The following is a 13,018-nucleotide window of genomic DNA, read 5'->3' as shown; positions in this document are numbered from 1 at the left end:
AAAGTCAAGAGTCTTACATAGTGTAATTAATTTCCTTCCTTGGGATTTTAAGTGTTCTTTGACTTCCATCTTAAATTTTACAGTTAGTACTTTATCCTTTTTATCACAGGAGAATTTCAAGACAAATATGCCCCAGAAACTCTATTTGTATCTAAATGGGGGCAGGTGCTGAAAATTTACATTTTGATTACTCAGAATGACTCCTTAAACATTCTTGAGCTAAGGAATTATTTTCTAAATTTAATAGACTAATCTTTTTAGTTTATCAGCCAATGATATCAAGACTGCTTTAAGAGTATCTATAAATTATAACTTGGGATCTAGACCATGTCTGCTTTGCTATTTGAGAATTTATAGCTATGAAAAGAAATATATCCTTTCTGAGGAGTTGAGTGTACTAAGTTTCAAGGAGTAATTTTTTTGGATATCTAACATAGTGATTATGGAAACCATTCTGTCACTTTAATTACTGTCTCCATCACCTACAGCCCAACGTCAGATATTTTAGATGCTCAGTAAATACTTGGATGAATGAAAGGAAAGTCTCATAAACATGTAAAATTATGCTTATTCTATCTAAAAATGTTTTCTCCTCCTTAAAACTCATTATTCCAATTTCTAGCTTGTTTAGTTCAGAAGGTATAAGCTACTTTATGTCCAGAATAGTCTTGTCAAATTAAGCTAATCTCCTTTGAACATGCAACTCAATTTCTTTAATTAGCTTTAAAAATAAGGATCATTAAATCAGAGTGCCACCATCAATTACTGTGCATGGGTTTGCCTGTTCAATAATGCATCAGAGCTCTGCTCTACTCAGTGTTTCACTGAAAGATTTATGGGAATGGAGGCCTCCCTAGGTTTCAAACTTGAAATGGAGTCCTATTATGTGAAAAAAAAAATTTGTGTGATCACTACCATTTTAGATGTTGTATTTCATTTAATGTTCTCAGTGTCTTATCCATCTTTGCATTTCATATTTGGGATCAGTTCCAGGGAATGTTTTATAGCATTTTTGTAAATTCACAAGAAATTTCTTGCTCTACAAGAAGGAAAGACAAGGTGCAGATTAAAAAAAAAAAGTTTGCATTTCTAAGAGGTGCACCTGTTACAGCTAATTCCCCAGAGTGCTTTCTATTTCCACGTGTTAAAGGGTAGAGAATAAATTAAAACTTCAGATATTAAAGTAGGAATATGTGTTTCTAGTTTTATTTACAATCTAGCAAAACTAAGGTTACAAAAGCAATGATCATTTTTTCTTGGTCACAATTCAAGAAAACATATTTTAGCTTTTAGATGGTAGAAATCATCTAGCATATATACATAAGCATTTGGGTCATTTTATTCTTTTGTCATACTATACTGTTCAAAATTAGCCAAAATAATAAGCCCATAAACCAAGTTTTGATCATCTACATAAATATGCTTTAGGAAATTAAGTTTGATCCTAAGAAATCATTTTGGTAGTCAGTTGAGTGGGTAGTTCTGGAAAGATTGATGTTAACCATTAAAATAGAGCTAATAATATTTTCTTTTCACTTAACAATCCAGAAGGGATAGATGAAGTATAATGTCAATATTTTGATATTTTGTAGCAGATTTAGTAAAGTGAATCTACATATTTTAAATATTTTCTGTTAAAATTAAATGCATCATATCATATTGTACTTATATGTTCAAAATATTGAAGACATTGGCCTAAGTGTTTTTAGAGTACCATTAATTTTACAGGATAGATTTTATTATTGAAAAAGAATAAAACCAATTTATAATTTTGAAATCTCATAATTACATCACTCTGTATTAGCATAGGTTACTATTTTAGTGTAAAACTGTAACATAGTAATTATTTTTTGTCCTTATACTTTTTTTCCTTTTTCAAATTTTTTTTTGACAGGCAGAGTTAGACAGAGAGAGAGAGACAGAGAGAAAGGTCTTCCTTTTTCCGTTGGTTCACCCCCGAAGTGGCCACTATGGCCAGCGCATTGTGGCCGGCGCGCTGCACTGATCCAAAGCCAGGAGCCAGATGCTTCCTCCTGGTCTCCCATGTGGGTGCAGGGCCCAAGGACCTGGGCCATCCTCCACTGCACTCTCGGGCCACAGCAGAGAGCTGGACTGGAAGAGGAGCAACCGGGACAGAATCCGGCACCCCAACTGGGACTAGAACCCGCGGTGCTGGTGCCGCAGGTGGAGGATTAGCCTATTGATCCGCGGTGCCGGCCTTCCTTATACTTTTGTGTGCAATTAAATGACTCAAAGTTCTGAAAATGTATAATGTTTATGGAAGAAAAATAATAAATGTTTTGTAGAGATGAGAACGTCTTTGCCCAGAATTTTTCTTTACTTGATAATTCATTCTGGGAATGGGATTAGGTAGTCGAACCCATATAAAGCCTGTGTCAAGTCATCCATCACAGTATTATTCGGAGCTTCAACTCCAGTTGTCCAGTTCCTATATTCTGCTTCATTTTCAGATGAACTTTAATTAAACTTTAAATTCAGAGTTGGAGTAACAGAATGTGTAGCTTGATATATAAAGTATGTCGCATCTACCTGCTTACTTTAGAATGGTTTTTCTGTCATTCATTAGAATGCCCAGATTCTGTCCTCTGATTATGTATTTTGCAATCTTCAAAAAATATTGAAAATGACATTCATTAAACAGAAAAATTGTGTCACTAAAGGAATTATTATAAATTTAATAGGCACATGTAATCCTCACCTAAATCAAAATGCAGAAAGTTACCAGCACTCTGTAGTACCTTCTTGTACCCCCTCTCAATCTTAACTCTCTTCCCCAAAGGAAACAATTCTGACATTTATCTCATAGAGAAGTATTTGAATTTCATATAAATGCATTCTGAGTTTATGCTTGTGCTTTGCTTTTTCAGTTTTAACTTTGTGTCTATGAGATTCATTTGTGTTCTTGTTTGTAACTGTAATTCTTTTTCATTTTCCAATGCATGAATAAGCTAGAATATAATTGTCCTTTCTTCTGTTGATTTCAATTCTTTCCAGTTTCTAGATGTTATAAATGAAGTTGTTGTGAACATTTTAATCTTACCTTTTGATGTTTGTAAGTATGAATTTCTCTTGGGTATTTTCATAAGGGTGAAACTTCTGGATCCTAAAGTACATCAAACTAAAATATTCCTTTGTGGGGATGTTGATTTTTTGGAGGGTATTTGGAATATTTTCATATAATGAACATTTTAGGGGCTGTAAACCAAGTCTAAGTACGGAATACGCTTATGTTTCCAATGCACCTTACACACACAGCCTGAAGGTAATTTTATACATGAGGTCAGGTGTGGAATTTTCCACCTGTGGTATCATGTTGGTACTTAGAAAGTTTTAAATTGTTTTGAGTTTTCAGAGTGGGGTCAATCAGTGATGCATTTGGGCTTTTGGAGATTCTGCCAAACTCTTTTCCAAGGTGATCATAGACTGACCTTTTACTATTGTGTAAAATAAGCCTTGTTATTTCACATCATTGCTTACACATACTTTTGCCAGTTTTAGCCACTATGAGAGTATGTTATAGTACCATATTATTTTTTAAATCTGCACTTTCCTGATGACTAATGATGTTGAGCATCTTTTCAGATGTTCGTATATATATGCTTTTTGGTTTACCAATACTTTGCTTATGGATTTACAAGAGTTCTGAGCATATATTGAATACAGCTTCTTTGATGGACATTTGTATCGCATCTATTTTCTCCTCCATTTTTGTTTGGCCTTTTTATACCCTAATTGTGTCTTCTAAAGGATCAGGTGTTTTTTTTTTGTTTTTTTTTGTTTTTGTTTTTTTGGTTCATAAAGTTCAGTTTCTCAAACTCTTCATTAATGGAAGTTGGCTGCCAACTGCTCTTCTTCTGATCCAGCTTCTTTTTAATGTGCCTGGGAAGGTGGTGGAGGAGGTTCAAGTACATGAGCTTTTGCCACCAGTGTGGGAGATCTGATGGAGTTCTTGATTCCTGGCTTCATTCTGGCCCAGAACTGGCTATTGTGGCCATTTGGGGAGTGAATCAGCAGTGGGTTGAAGATTCTCTGTCTCTCTGCCTCTCTCTGTTGCTCTACCTTTCAAATAAATAAATAAATACATAAATAAATCTTCAAAATTTAAAATAAAAATTGTGGATATGTGTTCATAATTTTATTCAAAAATTTGACCTAGGACCATTTATTGAAAAGTAAGTCCTTATTTCTGTTGTTATAAATCAAGTAATCATTTATGTATGGATCTGTTTCCGCATCCTTTGCTGTGGCTGTTTTTTTCAAAAGTGTCTACTATATTTTAGATAGAACTAAAAAAATGCTTTAGAGGCAGGAGTTTGGACTGCCAGTTAAGATGCTTGTATCCCATATCAGAGTACCTGGATTCAAGCGTGGGCCATGCTTCCAATTCCAGCTTCCTGTGAATGCTGATGAAGGGAATCAGCGAGTAATGGTTCAGGTAGTCGGGGTCTCTTCCACCCGTGGGGGTGATGTGGATTGAATTTCTGGCTACTGGCTTTGGCATGATGCAGGCGTTTGAGGAGTGAACCACTAAATTGGAGCTCTGTCTTTCTGTCTCTGCCTCTCGAAAAAACAGTTTTAGTTTCTAATTCTTTTTTCTAGGAAAATAATTGATTTTTAAACTACTGATTTTATATTCCACCAGCCTTATTAAATGAATTTATTAATGCTAGTAGACTTTTATAGTTTTATTTAGGCTCTCACAATGCACAGTTATATGATCTAAAAATAATTACAGATTTTGTTTCTTCAATGTAAGTCCTTATACCTTTTAATGCTTTTTCTTGCTTTATTGTTATTACCTGGAACTTTGAGTTTAAAATTGAAAAGAAGTGCTGATGGTATAGATTTTAGTCTCTGGTTTTTTTTTTCTACCATCTTTTGAGCAGGTCTTGTTTTTCTCTTTTATTCTATTAATTAGTGAGTTGAAGTTAATAATTTTCAAATGTTAATTCAACCTTGCCTTTCTGGCATGCCCAGCATAATCATAATCATTATCTTCTTTGAGTAATTTTGGATTCAGTGTATTGACAGTCTCGCTTAGTATTTTTGTTTCTATGTGTGGGGGAGATTGGCCTACAGCTTTCCTGTTTAGAAATGTCCTCATTGAGTTTTCTATCAAGGTTATGCTGGCCTCAAACTGTAGTGAACAGTTCCCTCTCCTGTCACAGAAAGAGTTTGTATAAAATTGGTGTTATTTAAGAAAAAAAATTGGATGAATTTATCAGTGAAGCCATCTGGACCTGTTTTTGTTTTGTTTTGTGTTTGAAGGAGGAAAATTTTTAATAGTCGATTCAATTTCATTGATAGATACAAAATTATTGACATTTTGATAAATTTGTTTTTCAGCAAATTTCATATAATTTTTTCAAAAAGTTTTCTTTGCACAAGCTTGTTAATTACATACCCATAGACTCTAGTTATGCACCTTTTATTTCTGATTTTGAGAATTTAAATCTTTTGCATTATTTTGATCAATATTGCTAGAAGTTTATCAGTTTCATTAGTTTTTTCATTCACGAAGACAAGTATTACTGGCTTGTTGAATTTTTTTTATAATTCTGTGTTGTTCATTTTGCTCAAATTTGTTATTTTCTTCCTTTTTCCACATTTGGGTTACTGTTTTATTTTAGCATTTTGATTAGATGTTCTGCTCATTGATTTCTGAATTTTTTTTAACATTTAAGTGTATAAATGTATTTCTAGGTGCTTCTTTTGCTGCATCCCACAATATTTTTATGTTTTACTTTCATTATCAGTTAAAATTCATAATTATTTTTTTCTTCGGCTTATGATTTACTTAGAAATATATTGCCTAAGTTATCAACATTTTAAAAAATAGATATTTATTTGAAAGACAGAGTTACAGAGAGAGCAAGGGAGAAAAAGAGAGAGACAGAGAGAGAGAGAGAGAGAAAGAGAAAGAAAGAGAAAGAGAGAGTCTTTCTTGTTCCCTCCTTAAATGGCCACAGTGGTCTGGGCTTTGTCAGGCCAGTGCCAGGAGCCTGGTCCTCCATCTGAGTCTCCATGGGTGGCAGGAGTCCAGGCACTTGGGCCATTTTGGGCTGTTTTCCCAGGCACAATAGAAAGGAGCTGGTTGGGAAGAGGAGTAGCTGGGACAGGAACCTGTGCTTATTCGGGATGCTGGTAGAGCAGGCAGTGGCTTGATTCATTGTGCTACAATGCTGGCCTCATATATCAACATTTTTGAATTTTCATATTAGCTTTCTGAGTTGTTTTCTTATTTAATTCCACTGTAATCAGAGACCATCCCCTATATGATATCATTCTTTGAGATGTTGTAGAGACCTGTTTTATAATCTAACTGTAGTCTGTTTTTTTTTTTTTTTAAATTTTATTTTTGACAGGCAGAGTGGACAGTGAGAGAGAGAGAGACAGAGAGAAAGGTCTTCCTTTGCCGTTGGTTCACCCTCCAATGGCTTCCATGGCCAGCGCATCACGCTGATCCGAAGCCAGGAGCCAGGTGCTTCTCCTGGTCTCCCATGGGGTGCAGGGCCCAAGCACTTGGGCCATCCTCCACTGCACTCCAGGACCTTAGCAGAGAGCTGGCCTGGAAGAGGGGCAACTGGGACAGAATCCGGCGCCCCGCCTGGGACTAGAACCCGGTGTGCCGGCGCTGCAAGGCAGAGGATTAGCCTAGTGAGCCATGGCGCCGGCCTGCCGTACTCTGTTTAGCTAAGTATTTCTTGTATTCTCAAAAAGAAAGAAAGGAAAAATAATATACATTTGGGCAAAAGTGAACAGCAAAGAAAAATTTATTCAACAGTTGTTGAGTAAATTCCATAAGTTTTAATTAGTTCAACATTTGTTGAATATTGTTTAGATTTTCTGTATCTTTATTGACTTTTTTGTCCATTCTTTCAGTTACTGAGAGAGATGTGTTAAAATTTCTGTTGATTTTCAATTTCTTTCTCATTTGGGGTTGTGGCTCATCTTCTCCTACATGTTTTGAGAAACTGTTTTAGATTAGTAAGGTTGATCTTTTTACTGAATTGACCTTTTACATCTGTAAGTTGTTCTGATACTTATTAATATTACTATTTATTTATATTATACATTAATATATTAATACTTTTTGTCCTTTTGTTCAGTGTGTGTAATGTATCTTTTTCTATCTTCTTACTGTACTTTTTTTTTCTTTAATTTGAATTTTTGGTGAATAGCATGTCTTTGGGAGTTTTTTTGTTGATATTCAGCCTGACAGTTGTAGATTTATTTGTGTTATTCTGACAGTTGTATTGTTTTACTTTATGTAACCCTTTTATAGCAGAATGTCCTTGAGTTTCATTCAAGTTTGTATATTAATATTTAGTTTCTTTTATTGATGAGTAGTATTCCATGATATGGATGTAGCTGTTGAGGGCCATGTTATTTGTTTCCAGCTTTTTGCTATTAAAGTTGTTGTGAGTAGTTTTGTTTTTGCTTTTGTTTTTTTCACAGAGTTATGTGTGGCCATAGGTTTTTCTTTTTCTACAATAACTATCCAGGAGTGCAGTTAGTGCAGTGTATGGTAAACACGTGTTTAGTGTTTTTTTTTTTTTTCAGGATACCCAACTAGTTTTCAATAGGACTATATCAATTTACTTTCCTAGCAGCAATGTGCCAGCAGTGTAGTGTCTCCATATCCACACCATGCATATAGCTGTTCGTGATACTTGTTTGTGTTTTTAATTTGCGTTTCTTTAATGACTAAATGTGCTGGACATATTTTGTGAGTTTATTTGCCATCCTTCTTTGCTCTTTGGTGAAATATCTGTGTTTTTCTCATTTTCTCATTAGCCTTTTTAGGCATTAAATTTTCTTTAGATAGCCTGGATATCTTTATGAGGTGTAGGTGTCCTTGACTTACTTGATTCTGTTTTAATTCATACCTCCTAGAAAATGCAAGACAGTTAAAACACTTCAACTCCCTTTGTCCCAATCCTATATTTTGTGTAAATATATGATGCTTTATTTTCACATATGTTTCACAGTCTACACCTCTAGAATATTTAGTGTGATAGGGAATTCCAACTGATTTCCTCACACCTGAACTCTTATTCTCATCAATCTTTTCTTCACTTGAGCTCTTCTATCTTAGGTCATTTTCTTTCCTGTCCAAGAATTGACTTTTGTACAAATCTGAGGCAACAGTATAGAATAATGTTTGGGTGTGTGCTGTAAAGATGTTGGGCATTTAATGCATAGGTTTTTAGGTTTTGTTTTTATTTTTTAATTATTCCTTAACATCTGGCTTTCATTGTTTTGCATGAGAAGTCAGTATTTACTCTTTGAGGATAAGGTTCCTTTTTGCTCTAGTGGTTAAGATAGTCTCTCTTTCTTGGATTTCAGCTGTTTTATTTTAATATGTTGTGCTTGTGAGCTCCTAAAATGGATACCAATGATCTCTGCCTTCTGATATCCACATTCTTTTATAAACCTTTATCCTTTGATGTGGGCTGGACTCAGTGCTTTTCTTCTCATAAAGAGAATATGATGGAAATATTGGTTTCTTTTTGATAAAAAAAAACTTATACAGCTCTTATACACATTTTCCAATTGTTCTCAGTGGAAGAGTTACTCTGAAATAGCTATTTGTATAGGATGAACTTAATTGTAGATGAGCTAAGAATTTTTATTTTCTTGGGATGTTATTGTTGAGGCAGATCTCTTAGTGTACCTCCGAAAGAATAACTTGCTAAATGAAAGTACACTGTCCATTTCTTCTGTAAGACATAGTAACTGCTGCTCAGGGCACTCACTAGATGTCCATTCGTATACTCTAGTTGCTGTGCTTTTCCAGCTAAGTGTGCAACTGTGAGAAAATCATTTTTAAGAATATTTTTGTCATTAATACTTTTTTTAAAAGATTTTTATTTATTTATTTGACAGGTAGAGTTACAGTCAGTGAGAGAGAGACAGAAAGGTCTTCCTTCCATTGGTTCACTCTCCAAATGGCCGCAATGGCCAGAGCTGTGCTGATCTGAAGCCAGGAGCCAGGTGCTTCTTCCTGGTCTCCCATGCGGGTGCAGGGGCCCAAGGACTTGGGCCATCTTCCACTGCTTTCCCAGGCCACAGCAGAGAGATAGATTGGCAGAGAAGCAGCCAGGACTAGAACCGATACCCATTTGGGATGCCAGCACTGCAGGCAGAGGATTAACCTAGTGTGCCACAGAACCAGCCCCTATTAATACTTCTTTATAATGACTTCTTATATGGTATAATTTTTTCTGACAATAGTTTTCTTTTCTTAAAAGATTTATTTATTTATTTGAAAGGTAGGTTAAAGATAGGCAGAGGTAGAGAGAGAGGTCTTCCATCCATTGGTTCACTCCCCAGGGGGTTGCAACTGGAGCTGCGCAGATCCATAGCCAGGAGCCAGGAGCTTCCTCCAGGTCACCCATGTGGGTGCAGGGGCCCAAGGACTTGGACCATCTTCCACTGCTTTCCCAGGCTACATCAGAGAGCTGGATCAGAAGTGGAGAAGCCAGGACTCAAACTAGCACCCATATGAGATGCTGGCACTGCAGACGGCAGCTTTACCTGCTACTCCACAGCGCCGGCCCCACTGACAGTAGTTTTTTATGAAAAATCATTTAAATTCTTTTGAAAACTATGGAGGTGAATTGATAAAGTAGTTGTTGTTGGATTAGTTATGTTTGCTCAAACTATAAAACATTGGGAAAATAGCTCATAAAAATCTAGATGATTTCCTCAATGAAGTTAGGTTTCAAGTGCCCAAATTCGGTCTCTTAAAGAGACTGAAATAAAAAATAATACCATTTCTGTGAGCAAGGTTTACATATTAAGGTTGAGGCCTCTCATTTTTGTAATCATATTCAAGTACACCTTAAGTGTGTATCAAGGTATTAATGATTGAACATACATATATTTTAAGTTAGAACAAAGGGCTTAAGTTGTATATTTATCCTTTGTAATGATTTCTGCTTTATCTGAACTTTTGAAATAACTGAATCAATCTAATTGATTCTGACTAATTCTTACATACCTCAGACTCTTGAGTAGGTGTTTCATCTGCCTTTTACAAAGAATTTGCAAACATTTTACTTGAATAATTTGCACAATAATCATTTAAGTTATGTTTTAGGTAATAGTACTAATTAAAATCCATAAATTCAGTTAATATATGTTTATTTACTAAGCACATAAAAGCCCTTTGTAGACTGAGATACTGAGCCAGAAGTTAAACAGAGAACAGATAATTATTTGGTGACTTTTGCTCACTTACTAGCAACTTCCATAAATTATACAGATTGTTTATCTGTATATAAACATCACCAGATATTTGTGTTTGCTTCTGTTTGTTTTGTATTCCATAAACCAGGGATGGAAGTCAAGATCTTTTTATTAAACATTTATAGCATGTCTGCTATGAACAGACTCATCAAGGCAAATAAAATTCATTCTTGTTTGTCAAAGAGAATTCAGAAAGCCACTTTAATAAACAGTCACAGCAGAATTAAAAGGTATTTTTGTAATTTTTTCCTATGTGTGACAGTTTGCAGATTTTAAAATAAGACTTTTGTGTGATTAAATGTCAATTATATTTTTGAAATTAGTGAACTCTGTTATCTTAGCTTTTGTATTACGTAAATCTCAAGAGCTCAGAGGAAGCAGGAGGATTCCTTGACATTTATCAAACATTAACAAATTAGTAGAATACAATTGATATGAAATATATTCATATGGTTCTCATGTTACACTGTTGTACCTATTCTGCTCCTAGTAACTTTACTCTTGGAATGCCTTCATGCTTGGTCTCCCATAGTATCAAAGCTTCTACACAGTAGTTAATTTTTATAGATAGACTCTCTATTCTTGGAATGGGATTTGTTCATTCTGGCTTACCATATCAGAAGTCCAAATATTTTTTCCTATGCAAACATACCATAGGCATTAGGTCCTGGTGTGTGGGATCTTCAGCCTGTCACAGATTTCATTATGCCATCTGCTTCAACCTGAGCGGTGTATCTTCTGCTGGCAGACTTTACTGGAGTTGCCATGGCTCAGGATAAAAAAAAATCAGTCTTGGCACCAGAAGCTTGCTTTTGAAAAAATAATAATTGATCATGCCTGCTGTAGATTTAAAAATAAGCACTTGAAAGGATTCCCAAAAGCCTCTTCTCAACACATTGATCTCTTTTTAATCTATGATTGTAGATAGCTAGTATAATCGTGGAATTTTTGGTAATTATGGCAACTTAAAGAGTTTTTTGTTTTATTTTTAAGAACAGGTAACAAACTCATTTAAGGATTGGTGATATACTGTGAAATATCTATCTGTGGATGCTTTTTTTTACATAGAGTCATATTTTCATAAATGTCTCTGTATGCTTTGTGTGTACTACAAAGATAATAGGAGCAATGTGATGGAAAAAAAGTCCAGGGCACAAATTACTTATTAGGTGTGTGAGTTTGTGTAATTGTATCATCTATCTGTAAAATGAAGACAATTGTATTTGGAAGGTTGCTTGAGGAAACTGGGTTAGAGTAGGTGCTTAAAGGGTGGATAAACATTTGTTTTGCATATATTAGATGGGAAAGAGTGAGAGAGTGAGAGGGAGAGAGGGAGAGAGAGGGAGAGCTAGCTCTCATTGCTGGTTCATTCCCCAAATGCCTACAGTGCCTGGGCCTGTGCTGATGCTTAAGATGGGAGCCAGGGACCCAATTGCTTGAGCAATACCTGTTTCCTCCCGGAGTCTACTTCAGCAAGAAGCTGAAATCAGGAGCTGGGGATCAAACCCAGGTACTCTGGTGTAGATACCTGAGTATCTTAACTGTTGGGCTAATCATCCACTCTTTGCAAATGTATACTAAACCCTAACTCTGCTGAGGACATAGAAAATGCAATAGTCATTCTGCTGCTAAAGAATTTCACATTCTGGTTTTTCTCCACCAACTGGCATGGAACTCCAAGACAACAGTGGTGTTGTCAGGTGGTGCTTACTGCCTTGAAGGCAGGTAGTTCAGGGTAAACTCAAGGAGCATAATGACTAATGCTGTCTCGGGTAAGGTTGTCCATATAGGCCTTTTGTGAGGTGCATTTAGGTGTATTGGAATGGAGAAAAGAAGTAACCATGTAGGTATTTGGGGCAGACTAGTGGAGTGACTTGGCAGTGGGGAGGTCAGCGTGGCTGGAGCTTGCTGGGTGAGAGGCAGTGCTAGGAGAGAAGGTCAGAAAGTGAGCCAGCTGTGGTTAAAGCAATCTTTCTGATCTATAGTCCTGTCTAAAAAGTCACATTTGTGGTACCCTAGAGAAGTACAAAATCAACACCGACTGTACTGCTTTATTAATTATAGAACTTTAAATTGGAGCTCATTGCAACAGGAACACACAAGTAATTAGGATTTTTTTCCCCCAAAATGGTATGATCTTTTGTTGTTGTCACTTATATCTCTGTATCTAGAGTTAGGGTATGGGACTGCAGACAGCTAACCGACCCCTCTCAACACTTCTGACACCACTTGGAAAGAGTTAAGGTCCAGCTGCAAAGTTAAAGGGAAAAGGATGGGCAAGACCACCCTTACTTCTGATACCAACTGCAAGTTTGGGAGGTTCCTGAAACTACCCTCAGTTTTGATAACTTATTAGAAGGTCTCACAGAATTCTCTGAAATATATTACTCGTGTTTATGATCTATTATCAGAAGAGGACTCAATTTAAAAGTCAGTTGAAGGGGGCCAGTGCTGTGGCGCAGTGGGTTAATGCCCTGACCTGAAGCGCTGGCATCCCATATGGGCGCCGGTTCGAGACCCGGCTGCTCCACTTCTGATCCAGCTCTCTGCTATGGTCTGGGAAAGCAGTACAAGATGGCCCAAGTCCTTGGCCCCCTGCACTGCGTGGGAGACCTGGAAGAAACTCTTGGCTTCAGGTCGGCACAGCTCTGCTCATTGTGGCCATCTGGGGAGTGAACCAGTGGATGTCAGATCTCTCTCCTCTCTCTGTGTAACTCTGACTTTCAAATAAATAAATAAATCT

The 13,018-nt window shown here is 36.2% G+C and overlaps 1 protein-coding gene across 50 annotated transcripts in view; it reads left to right on the top strand.

Annotated features, from left to right (window-relative positions):
• Positions 1 to 13,018, top strand: part of MPDZ (multiple PDZ domain crumbs cell polarity complex component) — a 182,874-nt gene that overhangs the window by 45,927 nt on the left and 123,929 nt on the right. The window lies entirely within an intron of this gene.

Source organism: Oryctolagus cuniculus, chromosome 1 (genome assembly GCF_051225735.1).
Source record: "Oryctolagus cuniculus isolate XC-2025 breed Fujian yellow rabbit chromosome 1, ASM5122573v1, whole genome shotgun sequence".
Lineage (NCBI taxonomy): Eukaryota > Metazoa > Chordata > Mammalia > Lagomorpha > Leporidae > Oryctolagus > Oryctolagus cuniculus.
This window is presented reverse-complemented; position numbering and strand designations above follow the sequence as displayed.